We start from the raw sequence: 19,728 nt of genomic DNA, 5'->3' as shown, positions 1-19,728 counted from the left end.
CTAAAAGGAACAGTGATTTTTTTTTAAGATAATTTTCAAAGTTCACATAGTTCATGTTGGAATGAGAATGAATATGATTTTTTTTTCCTAAATGGAGATTTCAAATGAAAATTCGTGAATAAGGGTTTATAACTAAATACAGATTTTCAGGCTTCCCTGGTGGCTCAGTCAGTAATGAATCCACCCACAATGCAGGAGACTTGGGTTCCATTCACTGAGTTGGGAAGATCCCCTGGAGAAGGAAATGGTAGACCGCACTAGTACTTTTGCTTGGCAAATCCCATGGACAGAGGAGCCTGGCAGGTTACCGCCCATGGGGTCACAAAGGTTGGACAGGACTGAGCAACTAAGCGTGCACAGCAAGCAAATAAACCAAAATGGACTGTAATGCAGACAACAGAATGGATGAGTTTTGGAGATATGTTGTACAAAAGAAGCTGGAGCTCAGCAGAGTGGAGCAATTTCGTCTCGAGAACAAAAGATATCGGGCTTTAATGAAAATATTTCTTACTATGTCTCCCTAAATCACAGATACCTCAGCATTTGTGCTTGATGAGTTTTCTTTTCCTAAGTAGGCTCACCTTTTATTTTTAGTAATTTAAAGGCTTATTTCTGATAAAGTTCCACTTGTTTCATGAAATGTCTTAAAAATTTCCTTTGGAAACAGAGGCAATTCTGAAAAAATTCCCCATGTTTGGAGTAATCTCACAGGAGTTATCAGCATAGACTCTGAGAAAAAAAGTCTTTGTTTGCTATGCCCATGAATTCCCGTGAATAGCAAGTTTGGTTCTGTTTGGTAGCATTTTTATTTTAACACTATAGACAGCTTCCTTGACTTGTGTTAAATTTGCTTGTCTCATCTCAGTTGGTTTTGTTCATCTTGTCTCAATAGTTTATTCTCTCAGGCATAATGTTATACTACCATCCCAATTTCCTTGGCAATGTCTTTGTTTTTAGTTTTTAACTGAATTTCGTGTTCATGGATGTTGAGTGGCAGGTCTGTATCCAGGTACAAGGCAAAAAGCCATATGTCTGCATGCAGAATGAACTGTGTGTTTTTGTGTTGCCTACATAAAATATTTTTCAAACAATTAAATCCTCAGAGTCCTATTTAATAAAAGCTTTTGTGTCACAGAATAACTTGCCACAATGCCTGCCAACATGGGTTCTAATTTTAGTTTATCTTGTCCGTGAACGTCTAACTTGGGCTCTTAAAACTATATCATTCTCATTGTGGTTGCTGTTATTATCAAACATTTCTTAAACATCCCATCTATATTGGTATACACAAAAATATTGTCCCCTCATTGCAGGTTAAACCATAAAGAAATCAAATACAGTGAAAAATTCCATTTGTCTTAGTTCTCATTCTATTCTCATTAGTAATTCCCATTTGATAGAGAACATCAGTCCTTCCCATGTTACTGTCTTGTCCAAATATTCATCCAGAAGTGACTTTTCTGTCTTTTGTAGTCTTCAGTGACTGTTCATTAAGTTTATACTTCCCTCGTAAATCATGTAAGTTTCATGGCCTTCCACTTTTTTTTTCTTTTGTTTCTTTGGGGCTCACTGGTTCCCAACATGTACAGCCATTTAACAGCTGCTATCATCGGCTGCTCTTCCTTAGTGTGATTTATTTTTAATAATGTTCTTTTTTGCCCAATTGTGATAACCATTCATCTCAATATATTGCTCATAATGTTTAGCTCTTTTTTGAGTTTTACTTTTTGAACCATTGAGTAGGAACGAGAAAATAACACAAGCAGTGACAAAAAGGCTAATACAGAACTACCAAAATGAACCCCCACAATCCCATGTGATAACTCGGATGGAGCTGAAGAGATCTTATTCATAGAACATTCTAGAAGCAAAGAAAAAAAACTCTAAATATAAAAAATTAACCAGAAGAAAACAACTGGCTTTTAGGTGCTTATCAGTTTTGATTATTGCAGTTAATAATATTTATTAGAGCTTTTTATGCAGTAGGCAATGCACTAAGTAACTTTCATTCATTATTATTAAGAATTCAATGTATTTTTGTATGAGGAATGGACTTCTGTATGATGTCAAGAAAATCATTATATACAGTTAAGTAGTTGCATATAGTAATAGGATTTTTGTTTTCTGACTTCTGTTATTTTTTTAAGACAGTCTGCCTTCCAATTTCAGGGTCTTAATTTGAGGCTATGTGAAAACTAGTTAACCTTATTGTACATATTTAACTTGTAACAACACATTGGCCTTTTAAAAATGTATATTATACACTTAAATTTGCGTGTCATTATTATGACAATTATAAATGGACACAAGTATATTATTTTTTAATTTATATTTTATTTAAATATTTAACTGCTTAATCATCTCTTCTTAAACTTGAGGACGTGAAGCATAGTGTTTTAAAACCACTAATTTGGTTCAAATTTTTAGGAAGTAACCATATTCCCTTTCTCTGTTCCTCTATTATTTAAGGACAATTTGATCATTTGAGGATGGTTTATTTTGGAGGTTTTGGTTTACTTAAATTATTTCTTCAACTGGAGGTTAAACTCCTGAAGAACAAGAATCTTGTTTTTGTCTTTTGCTTTGTTCTCTCCACCAGCCTAACATTTATACATTGTACATAGACATAGGGTTTGTCCAAAGTCATGTAGTTACCATCTATGTATACCAGAGAATTCGGAAAGGGACCCAAATCTCAGTCTCAGTCCTCTTCCCATTTCTACTCTGGCTTCTACTTCTGCTTCTTCATGATGATAGCAAAAAGTAATCCAGTGAATTCTCTGGACTTCCAGTTTCCAAAGTTTCTAAGACATGGCTATGAATTGATAAACTGTGGCTTTCAGAGGGTGGAGCTTTGAAAGAATAAGATGAGTATAGTAGTAGAACAAAGTTCAGTGCATAACTTTACCATGAACTTGAGCAAAAGGACAGAGGAAGACAGGGCTTAGAGGTAGAGAGGGACTGGAAAAGGGTAGGCAAGTGCTAGGGTAGAAGGAAGAACTATTTATATGGTAGAAGCAGAGTAATGTTGGTACCATTAGTGCCTTCTCTAGAAAGCTTTGACATATACAAGGTGACCACAAATCCGAATAAACTCTCTGGGCCACAAATGAAAAATCAAATTAAACTAGAAAATGTGGTATAAGCTGTGATACCAACCAAACGATATCAGAGGCAGAACTAAAAAGCCTGTATAGAACCCAGAATACTCTGTTGTTTTCCAACCTTCCGTCATGTGTTGGGCATCCAGGTAGGCTGAACCATTAGGGAACCACCTATTAAGAAAGCCAAGCCTTTTTAAGACTACTACTTGAGCCAGTGAGGAAACACAAGCAAATACAGCTTGTGTTTTATTCTGAATCCACAGATCCCAAACTAAGTCTCTGTTTTTATAATTGGGTAACTTTTCCTACTATTATATTTGAAAAAACCATTTTTCTAATATATGTGTTTATATAAAACCAATAAAAAGTCTTGTGTGTGTTAGAACATTTTGCTTTTATATCTGGTAGACCATTTACTTTACCTCCTCTGCAGTGTCATTTGGAACATTTATTTTATACTCTCTTTTTCGTTCCTGTTGGAGCATTTATGTATGATTTGTTTGTTACTTTTATCAGTTGATCTTGCCCTCCCCATATGCTCATGTCTGACTGGCCTAGTTTTCCACATTCAGCATGTGATCTCTAGCCCTTCTTAAATATTAATTAGTGTAATTGAATTCCCTCCAGTATTTCTAACCTCAGGCACCTGAATCTCAGTGTTTTTATTAGAACTGATTTGTGCATTTAAAGTCCAACCTGCCTCCCCATCTCCCATCCCCCAAACAACTTTTCTTGATTAGGTAAAGGTCAGGGTACATGCCTGCCTCGGAGAGAGTCTTCATGGGAAAATAAATGAATCATATATCGCAACATTTCACAGTTAAAGACTGAAAAATACAAAGCTGTCTTGAATCTTTGGCAAAAGAAATCAACCAGAATGAATAGGAAAAGGATATAATATCCAGGTTCACAGCCAGAAGTGAAAAACAGAAGTTAGGCAGAGCCATACACAGAGATGAGCACAAAGCCTCCCCTGATCACAGCCCCTTCTCTGCCAGCACAGCCAGGCCCAAGTCAGCACCCTAAGTACTCTCTACTCTTCTGGTTTACAGATACATGTCTGACCAGCAGACTATCTCTAGGTGTCATTATGATTACACGTTTGTGTGTGTGTGTGTTAGTCTCTCAGTCATGTCTGACTCTTTGCAACCCCATGGACTGTAGCCAGCCCGGCTCCTCTGTCCATGAGATTCTCCATGCAAGAATACTGGAGTGGGTTGCCATTCTCTTCACTAGGCAATCTTCGCAACCCAAGGATCAAACCCGGGTCTCCTGCATTGCAGGCAGATTCTTTACTGTCTGAGCCACCAGGGAAGCTCATGATTACACATAGAGACTCTATTCCTGGGGAGGACACAGAAAAAAGGAAAAACAGAGAAGCCTAGAAATAGGGCTAGAGAGCTGTAGGCTAAAGAGAGGGTTTATTAATGCGATCAGTTACTGCCATTCATATCTGAGGAGAAGAGAAAAATATTAGGCAACTAGAGATATAAAAAATGTTCTAATTTTTAGAAAGTATAAGAAGGCAGTTTATACATACAAACAGCTTGTTGTCAGTCCTGAGAAAGAGCCCCGAATGGGTTATTAAAACAATAAAGCATAGAGCCATGGTTTATGATCCCCAGAAAGAAATGGTGCTTGCTAAAAACCAGAATGGCTTCAATGAAAGCATGTCTAGAATATATGATCTATCTCACCTGGGTTAGATGTACAGATATGTTAGTAACTAATCTGCTGCTGCTGCTAAGTCGCTTCAGTAGTGTCCGACTCTGGGCGACCCCATAGACAGCAGTCCACCAGGCTTCCCCGTCCTTGGGATTCTCCAGGCAAGAACACTGAGTGGGTTGCCATTTCCTTCTCCAATGCATGAAAGTGAAAAGTGAAAGTGAAGTCGCTCAGTTGTGTCCGACCCTTAGTGACCCCATGGACTGCAACCTACCAGGCTCCTCCATCCATGGGATTTTCCAGGCAAGAGTACTGGAGTGGGGTGCCATTGCCTTCTCCAAGGAACTAATCTAAGTACAATATAAATTAGCAACTGGTTGAATGTCAACATTATTAGGTACAAACAGATAGCTCAATGTCAAAGTGGAAGGAAATCTATGGCATATTGCAGGAATATTCTAAGCTTCATTTTGACCACCATTTTTGTTTCAATAACTCAGATAAAAACATTTTCAACAGAGTTGCACATGACATAAATCCAAATACATAAAAAAGTTGTTAAATGATGTAATCAAGTTCCCAAAACATCTTGAAAGACTGGAATGATGTGCTACATCTAACTAGATGAAATGTTTTAGATGGATAGATAAGGATTTTGTCTTTACATTTCTAAAAGACTACTCATGGATGATATAGGCAAGATATAGCTTAACAATCCAGTATAAGAAATATGAATAAACAGCAACATCTTCAAGAGTAGGTGACCAGGATGGTAGGGAAATGAAACAAATGATATGAGGAATGGTCAACAGAACTGAGACTGTTTGAAAAGTTAGGACTGTCACAAAGAAGATAAATTATATAGTTTTCTGTGATTCCAAGTAGAACACAAGCCAGTGATGAAACATACAATAATAAAATATTCAGGTCAATATAAAAACTAACTTTTTAATACTCTTACGTGCTCAAAGGTAGAAAATAGACAAGGAGGAAAAAATATTGGTCTAAAGGAGAGATCTATGTTTAATCTTGGTTATTCCACATACTGTTTCTGTGTCACTTGGGACATTTCACAACTCTCCCATAATCTGTTTCTGTACCAGTAAAATGTAGTCACTGTAGTGTTAGTCACCCAGTCGTTTCTCATTCTTTGTGACCCCATGGACCCCATAGGCCACCAGGCTCCTCTGTCCATGGGATTCTCCAGGCAAGAATACTGGAGTGGGTTGCCATTTCCTTCTCCAAGGGAACTTCCTTACCCAGGGATCAAACTCGTGTCTCCTGCATTGCAGACAGATTCTTTACTGCCTGAGCCACCAGGGAAGCTAAAATAAATTTAATCAATTCCTAGCTTGCAGGTTGTTGTGAAAACCTTAGTGCCTCTATTAGTTTTCTAGAACTGCCATAATGAAATATCACAGGATAGGTGGCTTAAACAGCAGAAGTTATTTCCCAGTTTGGGGGGCTGTAAGTCCAATATCAAGGTGCCAGCAGTGTTGTTTTCTCCTGAGGCCTCTCTCCTTGGCCTGCAGATGACTCTTCTCACTGTCTCCTCATATGGCCTTTGCTCTATGTACACTCATCCCTTTTGTCTCTTCCTCTTTTCCTAAGGGCAACAGTCCTGTTGGATTAGAACCACATTCTTAGGACCTTATTTATGGTGTCCGTTTCAGGTGTGCAGCAAAGTGAAAATGTTATACAAATACATATGTCCACTCTTTTTTTGACTTCCCTGGTGGCTCAGTCATGAAGAACCTGCCTGCCAATGCAGGAGATGTGGGTTTGATCCCTGGGTTGGACATTTCCCCTGGAGAAGAAAATGGCAACCCACTCCAGCATTCTTGCCTGGGAAATCCCACGGAAAGAGGAGCTGGTGGGCTATGGTCCCTGGGGTCACAAAAGACTTGGACATGAATTATTGACTAAACAATAACAGCAACTCCTTTAAAGGCCCTATTTCCCAATACAGTCATGTTGAAGGTTAGGGCTTCAACATGTGAATGGAAGAGAAAGGGAATGTATTCAATTTCCAACAGTCCCTAATATCCACAATTATTAATTCCCTAATATCAAGGTGTTTAAGCATAGACAAATGCTTCACATGAATATTCATAGGATATTCAAGCCTTAGACATATGATTGTAATCTATAATTTTAATGAAATCCAACATGAATATGAAGGCAGGAGGAGAAGGTGATGACCTGGGATGAAATGGTTGGATGGCATCACTGACTCAACGGACATGAGTTTGAGCAAACTCTGGGAGATGGTGAAGGACAGGGAAGCCTGTTGTGCAGCAGTCCATGGAGTCGCAGAGTTGAACAGGACTTAGTAACTGAACTGAACTGAACACGTATGTTCTGCCATTATTAAAATAAACCCCCCAGTATAGCAGCAACTCTGAAATTCTGGAATTCTCTGAAAATGCTCAGTAGCAGCAAGGTAATTGTTCAGTACATACAGCAATCTTCTTTCAATAAGTGTCTTCTTTACTACTTAAATATTCAATCTATTTTCACAAACACTGACTTATATCCTAAACTCCCTTCACCCCTGCAGCCCAAATTCCCAATAAACCTTCTTGGTGAAACCTTTGTCTCTTTCGTAGGATTTTGCTTTGCTGAACCTTTAAATACTCTAAATCAGAAGTTGTACATACTAAGTGGAGGGAGACTAAAACTTGTATCTTTTTTTTTAAGTTTTTTTTTAATATAATTTATTCTCCACAATTCAATCCATTGTGATATTTACTCAAAAATTTTTTATGAATTGAATAATATGTTTATTCAATATACTGCACAACTTATTCTTATATTGAAACATAAGATAATTTCAATTCTGAAGCAAGAACCCCCCCTCACTCTTCTCTTTCTCTCTCTCGATGTATAACTTGTATTTTAAAACAAAACAAAAAGAAAAGAAAACAGAAAATCATATAAGTAAATGCAAATGAAAAATAAAAAATGGTATTACCAGAAAGTTTCAAAATCTGAATCTATAGCTTTGAGACAAAATAAGGAACAGGTGATTTATTTTGTTAATACACATTCTACTGTTATTTCTTTTTAGTATGCATATGTATTGGTCATTTATTTAGATAAGAGTAGTTTAAAGTTGAGCCCCTGCCAGAATCTAACCTTTGAGAATGGTTAGTCTTTTGGTTTCTTGTAATGAGTATTTTGTTGGAAATGGGACTGTGCTGTCTCTTGTGTCTGTGAGTAGTTGGATTTTAAAAGTCAGTGTTCTAAGCCAATGAAATAATGCATTCTCTCTTCCTTACTCTTATCATACTAGATATTATGAATGTGTACATTTTCTCAAGTAACGTGTACCTTTTTCATCAGACTGACTAAAAATACACAAAACTCCTAAAACTAGTAGTGGTTATGCTATTTGGCAATTGAACAAGCTTCCTCTTGAAAGGGCCAGTTACTGTAACTAGATATTTATAACTGAGAGTCAGGTCTAAGGTTTGATGGAAGAGCAGGGTATCTTGAACTGGGTTATCTATATTCAAGTCCTAGCTCTGCTATTTATAATCTTGGACAGGTATCAGACTCTCTGAGCCTACTTCATGTTATGTAAAACTCTATATGTAGGATTTCTTTTCAAGTCTAAATGGAGTTTGACCCAATGTAGATATTTAGTTAAGATTAATTTATTTCCTTCTTCTCTGATCCTTTATTCTCTTGTCTTCTGATGGGTATAATATTAATACTTTCCCCTACTTACATATCCCACAGGATTGTTGAGACAATCAAATAATATGATGTTTGTGAAAGTGCTTTATACACTGTAAAACACTATACAAACGCTATTTCTTTCTTCTTATGAGTGGATGGGGATGCTTAACTAGAAATGGAATTGGGACCAGACAGGAATTAATGTTGATACTGTTTCCTAAGAGACGTTAGAGGCCTCATGTTGTTGTCTATTTAAATTGCCTGAACTGATCTGTAAAATGAAGATCCTTAACAACAGGTATTAAAGTTTATTGTCTATTTTTCTGTAGTATTTTCCAGGGAGCATAAGAAAGATTTTTTTTTTACCCCTGTATTATTGGGCTGCTGTCTGTTCTTGAAAATACTGAGACAAATTCTTATCTTTTGTAACTATGGGGATCTGGGCCCATGGTGCTTACTATCATTATTTCTGTTGTACTTGTGGTAATTGTTGTTATTATTATTAATTATACTTTGTAATTATATAGCTTCTTATTTTAAGAAAAGATAAATAGCTAGGGAATAAACAAGCTTCTCTAATTGAGAGATTTTTGGAGTTTCAAACATTTTAGTTCCATTTTTGACTCTTTTCTTCACAAAGACTTCTACATGAATCTTAAAACACAACATTTTCTTTTTGTCTGTCATTGAAAATAGAATACTAACTTGTAATAGTGTGCCCTTGGAGCCACACATAGAAAATAGAGTCTCACAGAGCATTCTATTTCCTCTTTCTGCCTTTTAAAATATATCTTACAATATAGCCTCTGCATAGTAGATGTTTGTTTTGGAGAAAGATTCTGAAGCAGGAGATGGAGGTGCTTAAGCAGTGACCCAGGTTTAAGCTGAGAGTTCTTGTTCCCCTTGCTCATTGCTGAGTACCTATTGAAGAAAGGAACAAGGTAAATGAAGAAAAACTGAAAATAGTTAGTGGATGATTATGGGGCAGGCAGTTAAGTATTACCCAAGTACAAAATGTCTAGCACAGATTGATAGAGGTTCTTTGTAATAAAAAGTCCACCCGCTTTCTCCAATCTCTTGGCTTTATTATTCTCAATTCTTCAACATCCTTAATACTAAGTCTTTTGTAAGTTTCCAGGCTGGTTGGCCTGGGGTCCTTTGGATCAGGGGCCCCTCATTATCACAGTTAAGGACTTGGGCTTCATTAAGAGAGTTAAGGACTTGGACTTGATTAAGAGATTAGGGAGTCAAAGTAAGCATTTTTTTTTTCCCTTAAGTAATCACCATATAGTTTTTTCTATGACTTGGCATAAAAGTGAGGATGAAATTGTACAAGAACTAAAGAGGGCTATTCAGTTATTGAATTATTTATTATTTTAAGGAAAATCCTCCTCTCTTCAACTCTGTCTTAGCGTCTTCTAAAGCCATGGTTCACAGTGACCAGAAGCATTAACATCACCAGGAAAACATTATAACACTAACTCCTGGATCTCACCCTGATCCACTAAATCTTTTTTTTTTTTTTTGATTTTTTTTTTAAAATTTTATTTTATTTTTAAACTTTACAAAATTGTATTAGTTTTGCCAAATATCAAAATGAATCCATCACAGGTATACATGTGCTCCCCATCCTGAACCCTCCTCCCTCCTCCCTCCCCATACCATCCCTCTGGGTCGTCCCAGTGCACCAACCCCAAGCATCCAGTATCGTGCATTGAACCTGGACTGGTATCTCGTTTCATACATGATATTTTACATGTTTCAATGCCATTCTCCCAAATCTTCCCACCCTCTCCCTCTCCCACAGAGTCCATAAGACTGTTCCATACATCAGTGTCTCTTTTGCTGTCTCGTACACAGGGTTATTGTTACCATCTTTCTAAATTTCATATATATGCGTTAGTATACTGTATTGGTGTTTTTCTTTCTGGCTTACTTCACTCTGTATAATAGGCTCCAGTTTCATCCACCTCATTAGAACTGATTCAAATGTATTCTTTTTAATGGCTGAGTAATACTCCATTGTGTATATGTACCACAGCTTTCTTATCCATTCATCTGCTGATGGACATCTAGGTTGCTTCCATGTCCTGGCTATTATAAACAGTGCTGCGATGAACATTGGGGTACACGTGTCTCTTTCCCTTCTGGTTTCCTCAGTGTGTATGCCCAGCAGTGGGATTGCTGGATCATAAGGCCAATCCACTAAATCTTAAACCTTGAAGTAGAGTACTGCAACCTGTCTTTGAACAAGCCCTCCAGGTGACTGGTGTTACTACAATGTGAGAACCACTGTTCTAAAGAGATATTGAATTACACTGAGAAAATATTTGAGGAATTAAAAATTCTACCAAAAAGTCAAAGTGACTTTTAAAAATCAGAACCTTCTTTTGTTTTATCCCAAGTTAACTTTCAGTTTTATCTTAAACTATTAAACAGTCCCTAAGGTGGCTCTAATGATAAAGAACCTACCTGCCAGTGCAGGAGACACAGGTGATATGGTTCAATCCCTGGGTCAGGAAGATCCCCTGGAGGAGGGCATGGCAATCCCCTCCAGTATTCTTGCCTGGAGAATCCCATGGATGGTGGAACCTGGCTAGCCACAGTCCATGAGGTTGCAAAGAGTTGGACACAACTGAAGCAACTCCTCTGACCTGCAGCTCATATCAAGACCCACACCTCCCCGCCCAGTCTAAAATGGTCTTTGTCCCTCTGTCTACCCAAATCTTATCCATTCTGAAATATCTAACTCAAAATCATTCCAATCATGTCAACATTCTCTCAATCTGAGGTTTCAATAACTCTCAGTGTCTCTGTCATTCATTTAAGTCTTATCTGTGACAGATCTCATCCAATAAATTGTCAACTATTACAACGAACAACAGCTTACATTTATTCAGGGCTCACTATGGTCACCTCAACCCTCTCAAAGAAATACTGTGCCTGAGTTTCTGAGATCTTAAGTAGCCTACCCCAGCTCACATATTATGTATTAAAAAGACTTGCACTTGACCACTCAGCTATATTGAGTAAGGTTGATAAACTTTTCTCAACTGGGATGTTTTTTCTCCCAGCTTAATGATATGCTCAGTTGTAGTTGGAGACCATAATTTTCTTGTTGTCTTATACAGTAACTTTTAGAATATAGATGATGTGCATCTGTTAGCATATTATAAACTAAACCTAGTTCTGGCATTTGTCTCACTGTCTTTCCTTAGGAAAATCTTGAAAATGAAAATGTTTTAAGTTTCTCCTTAGATCCAGAATAGTCTCCAGTAGTAGGTTGGGTATCTTCATGTTAGCAGACTAATTTATCAATTGCATTTAAAGTATTCAACTTATAATTGTCCACTGATTTTCATCCATTTTAATTAAGGCATTTCAGAAACACTTTATTCTATGAAGCATTAAAGAAGGAAATAGCTACTTTTGTTTATTTAGATAATTTACCAATTTTATTGCTTTATAAAAGAAAAAAGATGAGTTGATAATGAATCTGACCCATGACTATATACTTACATATACCTAGTGGTGATGAAAAAGTTGAAGATAATATGAGTGGCTAAACGATAATTATTCAGAAAGTATATTTAATTGAAGAAAAAATAGACTTTTTAGTTGGATCGTAATCATACTCTATGAAAATGTTACATTTGTTCATAACTCAAATTCATCTGACTGAATTCTGACCTAAGGAACAGAAAACATGATCTCTTCCAAGTCAGGCTGCACTGTGATTTGGGGTGAAGGGGCAGATAGTATTTGGCAAATTTCTATTCCTTTATAACTGTTTTACCCAAATGAGGATCCTCTACCCTAACTCAGAATCACCTAGATGGTAGCTAAAATGCATATTCATCCCTAAATACAGTATCAGAATCTTTGGGATTGAAGTCCAGCAGATTATATTTTTAACAATCATTTCAGGTGATGCTTATGCAAAAAAGTAATGAACACCATTCCTATTCGGACTTATTCTTTTTTTCCCTAGTGGATCATATCTTCCAGATAACTGATCTGTGGATCTCAAAACTGACAATTTTAGGCACAGAGGCTCAGTGACAACCTTTATTTAGTAAATGCTGTATTTGCAGTTCAACAGATACTTAGTTCTGATACTTTTGTTTGCCAGGCACTCTTATCTAAATTAATCAGTGTAAAACCCAAATAGCTCTGTGAGATAAGATTCTTAGCCCCATTTTTAGAGATGTGATAATTGAGACTTAGAGAAGTAAATATTTTTCTTAAGACCAACCAACTGATAACTGGATTCAGTTGAGTCCAGAATGAGTGTTCTTAAACTCTAAACCAAGGCAGAGCCAGAATTTGAAATCAGAGCTTTTCAGTCCTGTCTTTTTCTAAAAAGACAGCTGAGGAGTAAAAGTATTAAAGTAGATAACAGCTAATTCCAAGTTTGTGTCCAAACTCTGAGATTTTATGATGTTAGTCGAGAGTCATCTTAAATTATATGGTTGGTAGCTATGGTATTATCCTGTGATGAGCTCAGTCAATAAATCATCACCTTTAATGTTATCAGATGGATCAATGGAAGCATTGTTGACATAAACCTGTCTGTTTTATAGTCTGTCTTGTCTTCCATAGCTCTTGAAAGACCTGATATGTATTTTTATATGCAGATGTTACTAGAATAAACATTTTTATAATTGTATTAAGAAAATTATTTTCAGAACAGTATCAGCCTTCATTTCCCTTAACAATGACTTGTTTTGATAAGTCTTTTGCAAATACTACTGATGTGCTATTTAGCTAACTCAATAGTTCTCAACCCTGGAAGCACTTTCAAATCACCTATGAACTTTTAAAAATATACAGATGCTTGGGCCTAACCCCACAAATAATGAAGCATCAGGTCTGGAGTCGGGGCTAGATTATTGTTTGTTTACAAAGCCTCACAGGTGCTTCTACAGGGATTTAAGGTTGAGAATCACTGATCTAGCTCATTACATTATGAAGAATTTGGGAATATCATATACGTTATAAGAGCAATTGAAGGAAGCAAAATCCCTTCATAAATTCTACATGGGGGAGTCCTTTGAAATCAAAGGGGACCCTGTGAGCAGCTTGAGAGGCTGTTGCTTGGGCCATCCAAATATTCAGATCAGAGCCTCACAAAAAGAAAAGGCAGGAAATAAGCAGCCATTAGAGCATGGAGCTAAGTGGAATTATGGGAACTCATTTGTAAAATGCTGTGGGATTTAGAAGGACCAGTTCTTTTCAGTAGAGATTTTTGTAGTAGAAAACGGGGTGATGGAAATGCCAGCATATTTGAATTTATCTGCATTTTCTTCAGATAAAAATAAAAGGAAAGGGTATAACCTTGCAAATGTATCTTGATCTGATATTATTTTTGCCAGTTAGACAGATATGAGGCCACCAGTCAGCTCGGCTGAGGGCTAGCTATCAAATCAGAGCTCACTCTTCAAATCCCAGCACTAATCGAGATGATAAAGAGCTACCTTTAGATTAATCCTGCCCTGGACTTCAGACGAAAGATACTGCAGTTTAATTATGGAGTGAAATTCACTTTGTCTGATCTGCCTGTCTTTGCTGTAATGTCATAATATAATCAGCATCACCCCCATCTGAAACATAGGGCTGTGCAGTCCAAGGACCTGTGTGATTGGAAGAAATAAAATGATGCTCAAACAACAACCAGCCGCAGTGCAGTAATTATTCAAGCCTTGTTTTCATCTGTATGTCATTCTCCCATTGGCTTGTCATGACAGCAACTGAGAAAAAGATGGAAGAGACCATGATTGAAAAGGATACTGACCCACTGGAATCAAACTAGACGTGGGAGGAAAGAGCCAAGCTGTATAAAATCTTAAGGCTAATTAAACTTGGTTTTTCTTTAATATATATCCCGCTGGCTGCTACTGATCCCACAAGTCCAAGCCAAACCATTCAGCTGATATGTCTCATTGCAATTAAAATCTCCCCTTCAGTTGAAACTCCAGTTTTCACTTCTCTGAAAATAATTTATTTTTCTTTTAAAACTGGCAATTACTTGGCAGACATTTTTTGTATAGGTCTCAATGTAATTTTTGTAAATTAAACACAATAAGAGAACAGTGTTGCAGATTTTCTGTCAGAGATAATGGCCTTTGGAGGCATCCTTTCTAAACTCTCATAGACTCACTGCCTTACAAAGAAGTACTGAATCCAGAAAGATATCTGGTTTTTCTTGAATTATTACCCTGTATTATATAAAATGTTTGAAGTACCTTGCCCTGTTTCCTATAGTGGTAAAACTGCTGAGCCAGGATTTGAACCAAGATTTGTCTGACTCTGGGTCATATACTTCTGACACTACTGCCCACCCTCCTTTTATGCACATTTATTTATGATTAATAATCCTCCAATGATTTATTTAATGCATTATTGTGCATCTCCTATATACCAAGCACTATACTATATTCCACATATTCATTATGTGGATTCATAGAAAGGAATAATCAGCCAGGACCTGTCTGCAGAAGTTTTTAAGTTTTGTTGTTCAGTTGCTTTTGTGACTTTAATGGTAAATTGAAATGTTAAATACAAAAAGCAACTGGACCATTAAGAGCAAGTGTAAAATGTGAAATCCAGAAGTTTTTTTTTTTATTATTTCCCTGTTTTTATTCATAGTATTACCATTCTACCCATCACTCCAAAATGTCAGAATTCAGATTCCCAAGAATATCAGTGTCTTATGACTCATATGTCATCCACCAGTCATCAGGTTCTATCTGATCTTGTCATATATAAAGTACCACCAAAACCCTTAAGCCAATGCTTAACCACTAAGCCCAGAGGTTAAGCAGGCAGGCTCTGGAATCAGATGATCAGGGTTTGAATCCTGTTCTGTCACATATTAACTATGTAAACTTGGATAACTTGCTTAATATCCTCATCTGTAAAATAGAAACAATAAAGTTACTTGCCTTCTAGGGCTATCTTGAAGATTAAATAAGTTAATCTAGATAAAGCAGATATCCAGTGCCAGGCACATAGTAGAGGTTTAATAAATATTAGTTACCATTTCTTCTTCACAGTGTCTCTAGAACATCTCTCTCTCTCTTTTTTTTTTTTTCTTTTCTACTAACACTACTAAATGTTGCCTGGGTTACTGCAATGGTCTCTCTTTCTCTCCCTCTCTTTTTCCGTCTCTCTCAATACCTCTAGGCTGTCCCTGTTTCTGCCCACCATATCCAATTTTTTATACTAAATGCTAAAATACCATTATGATGTGCCATTGTCCTACTTACAAGCCTTTAATAGATCTTTTTTGCCCATAAAATAAAGTGGATTGATCAGCCCAATATTCAAGGGTTCCCTTTCCATACCAGGCTCAACCTTTCCAACATTATTTCCTATTACAGTTACAGGTAAGTTGTTTATTTGCTGCTCCCAAATATATTTTTCAATTTTCTGCTTCCCTGCCTTTTCTCATGCTCTTCACATAACCTGAATCTTCATATCACTTCCCAACTGTTAAATGCAGAATCTTTACAAAGTTCAGCTAGATTCCTTTGCTATAGTCAGGTTTTCCGTTGTCAGCCTATTAGATATGGTTTTCTCTAAACTCCTATCCTGAATATCTGAACTGCCTTGTGTTATACTTACTTTTGGACTTTGTCTCCAAAATTAGATTTTAAGTACCTCCCACAGGTCATCACTGTTTGCCCAATGGCTTCCAGAGAAATTCAAACATAGTAGCTATACAATTAAACAAGTAAGTGATCTGAATTTGCAATTGTTTCCTTGCTCTAGTCACTTTTTCTTTACCACAGATCATTCTGAATTATTTTTATTCCTAGTGCTTGTCTGTGCTTTCTTTTGAATATTTTGAAACCTCCCCGTCCTTGATGACCCTCCTCTGACCACTTATAAAGTCTTTCCAATTCATAGTCATCATGCTACCCCCTCCCTCCTCATGTTTATGTAGATTGCCAGGATTAATGATTCCTGGTTCCTCTGTTCAGATTCACTCTGTACCAACTACATGAACGCTGGGGTGATATTTCTTTGTCTATAGAACAGAGATGGAGAACCTGATCTTTTTTGCTTTTTTGAGTTATCAGAAAGTCAAAAGCTAACGTAGTGAAAGTATTTTATAAACCGTAAAAAGCTCTATGAGTTTTTTTTATATATAATTTATAGTGTTTACATATTTTCCAATCAGCTTGTGTCCATGTATTAAATATATAATTAAAAATACCAAAAGTAAGGTCTGAGGGACCATATTTCTTGACTCTTAATAAGATTTACATGTGTATCTAAGGATGATACTTTTTGCATTCACATACCTTCCCCTTTTTTCCAGCTAGTCTCAGCCTTCTCGTGAGCAGCTCATGTTATTTGGTCTCATGCTTTTCATCTAGCGAGCAAATGGGAGCCTTCCTTAAAAGATCTGCACTGAGAATATTTTCTTTTTTATGAATTTTTTTTAAAATCAGCAAGCAAGACTGATCTTTAACAGACTGAGAGGAAGAAACTTAACAGTGCCCAACCATTCCTTAAACAGTCTTAAAAATAAATCAACTTTATCCTACATCACAGATATCAAGATTGTGCAAATTATCTGGCCATGTGGATACTCTGGAAATTTTTGAGTCAAAAACCTCACCAACGTCAATGTTTATAGTATTGCTCTTCAGACATTAGTCTACTGCCTGGATTCAATTTTTTAATAGGTGGGTATTTCTACTTATTTGGAGAAGGCAATGGCACCCCACTCCAGTACTCTTGCCTGGAAAATCCCATGGACAGAGGAGCCTGGGTGGGCTGCAGTCCATGGGGTCGCTAAGAGTCAGACACGACTGATCGACTTCACTTTCACTTTTCATTTTCATGCATTGGAGAAGGAAATGGCAGCCCACTCCAGTGTTCTTGCCTGGAGAATCCCAGGGACGGGGGAGCCTGGTGGGCTACTGTCTATGGGGTCGCACAGAGTCGGACACAACTAAAGTGACTTAGCAGCAGCAGCATTTCTACTTATTAGGGGATAAATTGATGGGCAGTTTGATCATAACTTGAAATCATAGTCCCTTACAACTCAGTACTGCAGGAAGACATATTTGTTTTCCCTTTATTATTAAGTGGAACCAGGAAAAGTAGAGTAGTCTTCACCCCATTGTTTCTGGTGAGAGAGTGGTATTAGAGTGCTTCACGTGAGGTTCAAGGTAGGCTGGCAGTGTGGGCCAGCCAACTTTGCACTGGATAGCTTAAAGTATGTTGATTTTTTTTAAGTGTCCATATTCTTGCAGTGCATACATCTATTATCCCTGAGTTCCTATGGACATTAACCAGTAGAGTCATATTCTCATGAATTTTCTTTTCTATAAGGTCTAACCTGTCTGCTCTAAGTTTAGAGATTTTGATGATAAGCAGTAGGTGTCTTCCATGCTCCTTACTTCCTCAAGCCTTTGCCCCTATTCCTACAAACAATCCAGCTACCACCAAAATACTCCCTCGCTCTACTATATCCCATGCTTCCAAAGGCCCTGATATAACAAAGGCAGGGAAATCTTTACTCCTTCCCACTGGCCTGTTGGCTCCTGCTTGTTTGGCGTTTTGACTTAAATTTTTCAAGTTACTGTTTAACTCATGAGATAACTGTTTACAAAACTGTTAGTTGATAATCAGGGGTTTTTCCCCGGATTAATATAGTTAAAGTTTAACTTTGTGGAACAACACATAAAAATAAATGTATTTGTATATAATTAAATAAAAGTATTAACTCTGGGAATTTTGTTGATAATGTTCTCATGACTCTAAACGGAATATTTGTTCTAGTGTAGATAAAAGAAGACCTTGGCTATAGACCTGGCAGGTGGACTTTGTGGAAGAATTTAAGCAGAAGGGAAGCTAGAGTTTACTCCTAGGTGGCAGGTGATTTGCAAATAGTGGAAAAACCTGTTTTTCCTAGGAAAATGCCTTTTGTTCATATTCCTGCCAATACCTCATTCAAAAGAAGTTGTTGCTCTTCTCTTCAAATAGTATATTTGAAGGATTTTTGGCTTTGATCAGCCCTATGCTGCCTTGTGATATTTTTTCGTGTCATTGACTTTATGTATTACATCATGATCAAAACTTGCTGGAGTCAGACACAGGGTGAGAAATCACTCTGTTCAGGTACTGCCCTCCAGCTGTTTTCGTAAGTCAAGAAGGACTTTCTTCACCCGAAACAAAGACAAACTCAAAGACAAAGACAAGTTCCATCTGATGATTGCTAGAGTATATCTTAAAAAGAAGTCATCATTCTTTTGCTAGAAGTCAGGGGTACAGCCTAGCACTGAAACCATATTCAGGTTAATTTGACTTACTTGGAAATAGTTTTCATCTTCACTTCTTGCAATGTAGACATCAAGGAACAATTACTAAGAAAAACAGGGTGGAGCAATTAAATGAATCTGAGAGAACTATGAGGTGTTGCATATATGTGAATTTCAAATTCAATATGGAGGTCTCTGAAATTCTGGTTCAATGAAGACACTCTGTTTTACCCATATGTAGAAATCTGCCCATTTAGCAAGTTTCTAGGTAAAGGATCATTTATGCATATTTTAAAGCTAGTTCCTAATAAATTTTTGCAGCAAGAATAAACGAGCATCAAGCCAAGGGGCTAAATTTTCTTCTCTGTTCTGCATTTTGAAGTCATAAAGCCAGACATTCAAGACCTAGATATCTCATATGCACTTTCCAAGAGTTGATTATTTTGCCAAGTATACTGTCTTTATCCCAAATCAGAAGTAACTTGAGATTGAAGTGCTCACAACAGATTTCAAACTGATAGGACTTAAATAATTTTTTCCTTTTTTTTTGATAGTGGAAAATTGTTTGACAGTGTTGTGTTGGTTTCTGCCATACAAAACGTGAATCAGTCATATATATATATATGTATATCTCCTGGAGATATCTCCTGGAGAAGAAAATGGTAATCCACTCTAATATTCTTGCCTGGAGAATTCCATGGACAGAGGAGCCTTGGAGGCTATATAGTCCATGGTGTCACAAAGAGTCAGACACGACTGAAGCAACTTAGCATGCACACACACACACACACACACACACGTATGTATGTATGTATGTATGTATGTATACATGTGTATATATCCTCTCCCTTTGAGCCTCCCTCTCCTCCCCACATCCTACCTCTGTAGGTTATCACAGAGCACCAGGCTGGGCTCCCAGTGTTATTTAGCAACTTCCCACTAACTGTCTACTTAACACATGATAGTGTATATATGTCAGTACTACTTTCTCAATTCTT

The 19,728-nt window shown here is 37.0% G+C and overlaps 1 protein-coding gene across 41 annotated transcripts in view; it reads left to right on the top strand.

Moving 5' to 3' along the window:
• Nucleotides 1-19,728, top strand: part of ZBTB20 (zinc finger and BTB domain containing 20) — an 863,676-nt gene that overhangs the window by 410,206 nt on the left and 433,742 nt on the right. The window contains exon 1 of one of the 41 annotated variants that reach the window (XM_070793898.1): nucleotides 10,511-17,149. The exons of the other annotated variants lie outside the window; for them this stretch is intronic. The gene's annotated coding sequence lies outside the window, so the exon portion shown is untranslated. Of the gene's footprint in view, nucleotides 1-10,510; nucleotides 17,150-19,728 lie in introns of those variants that run through there. 41 annotated transcript variants of the gene reach the window in all.

Source organism: Bos indicus, chromosome 1 (assembly GCF_029378745.1).
Source record: "Bos indicus isolate NIAB-ARS_2022 breed Sahiwal x Tharparkar chromosome 1, NIAB-ARS_B.indTharparkar_mat_pri_1.0, whole genome shotgun sequence".
Classification (NCBI taxonomy): Eukaryota; Metazoa; Chordata; class Mammalia; order Artiodactyla; family Bovidae; genus Bos; species Bos indicus.
The sequence above is the reverse complement of the archived record's forward strand: the minus strand, read 5'-3'. Positions and strand labels throughout refer to the sequence as shown.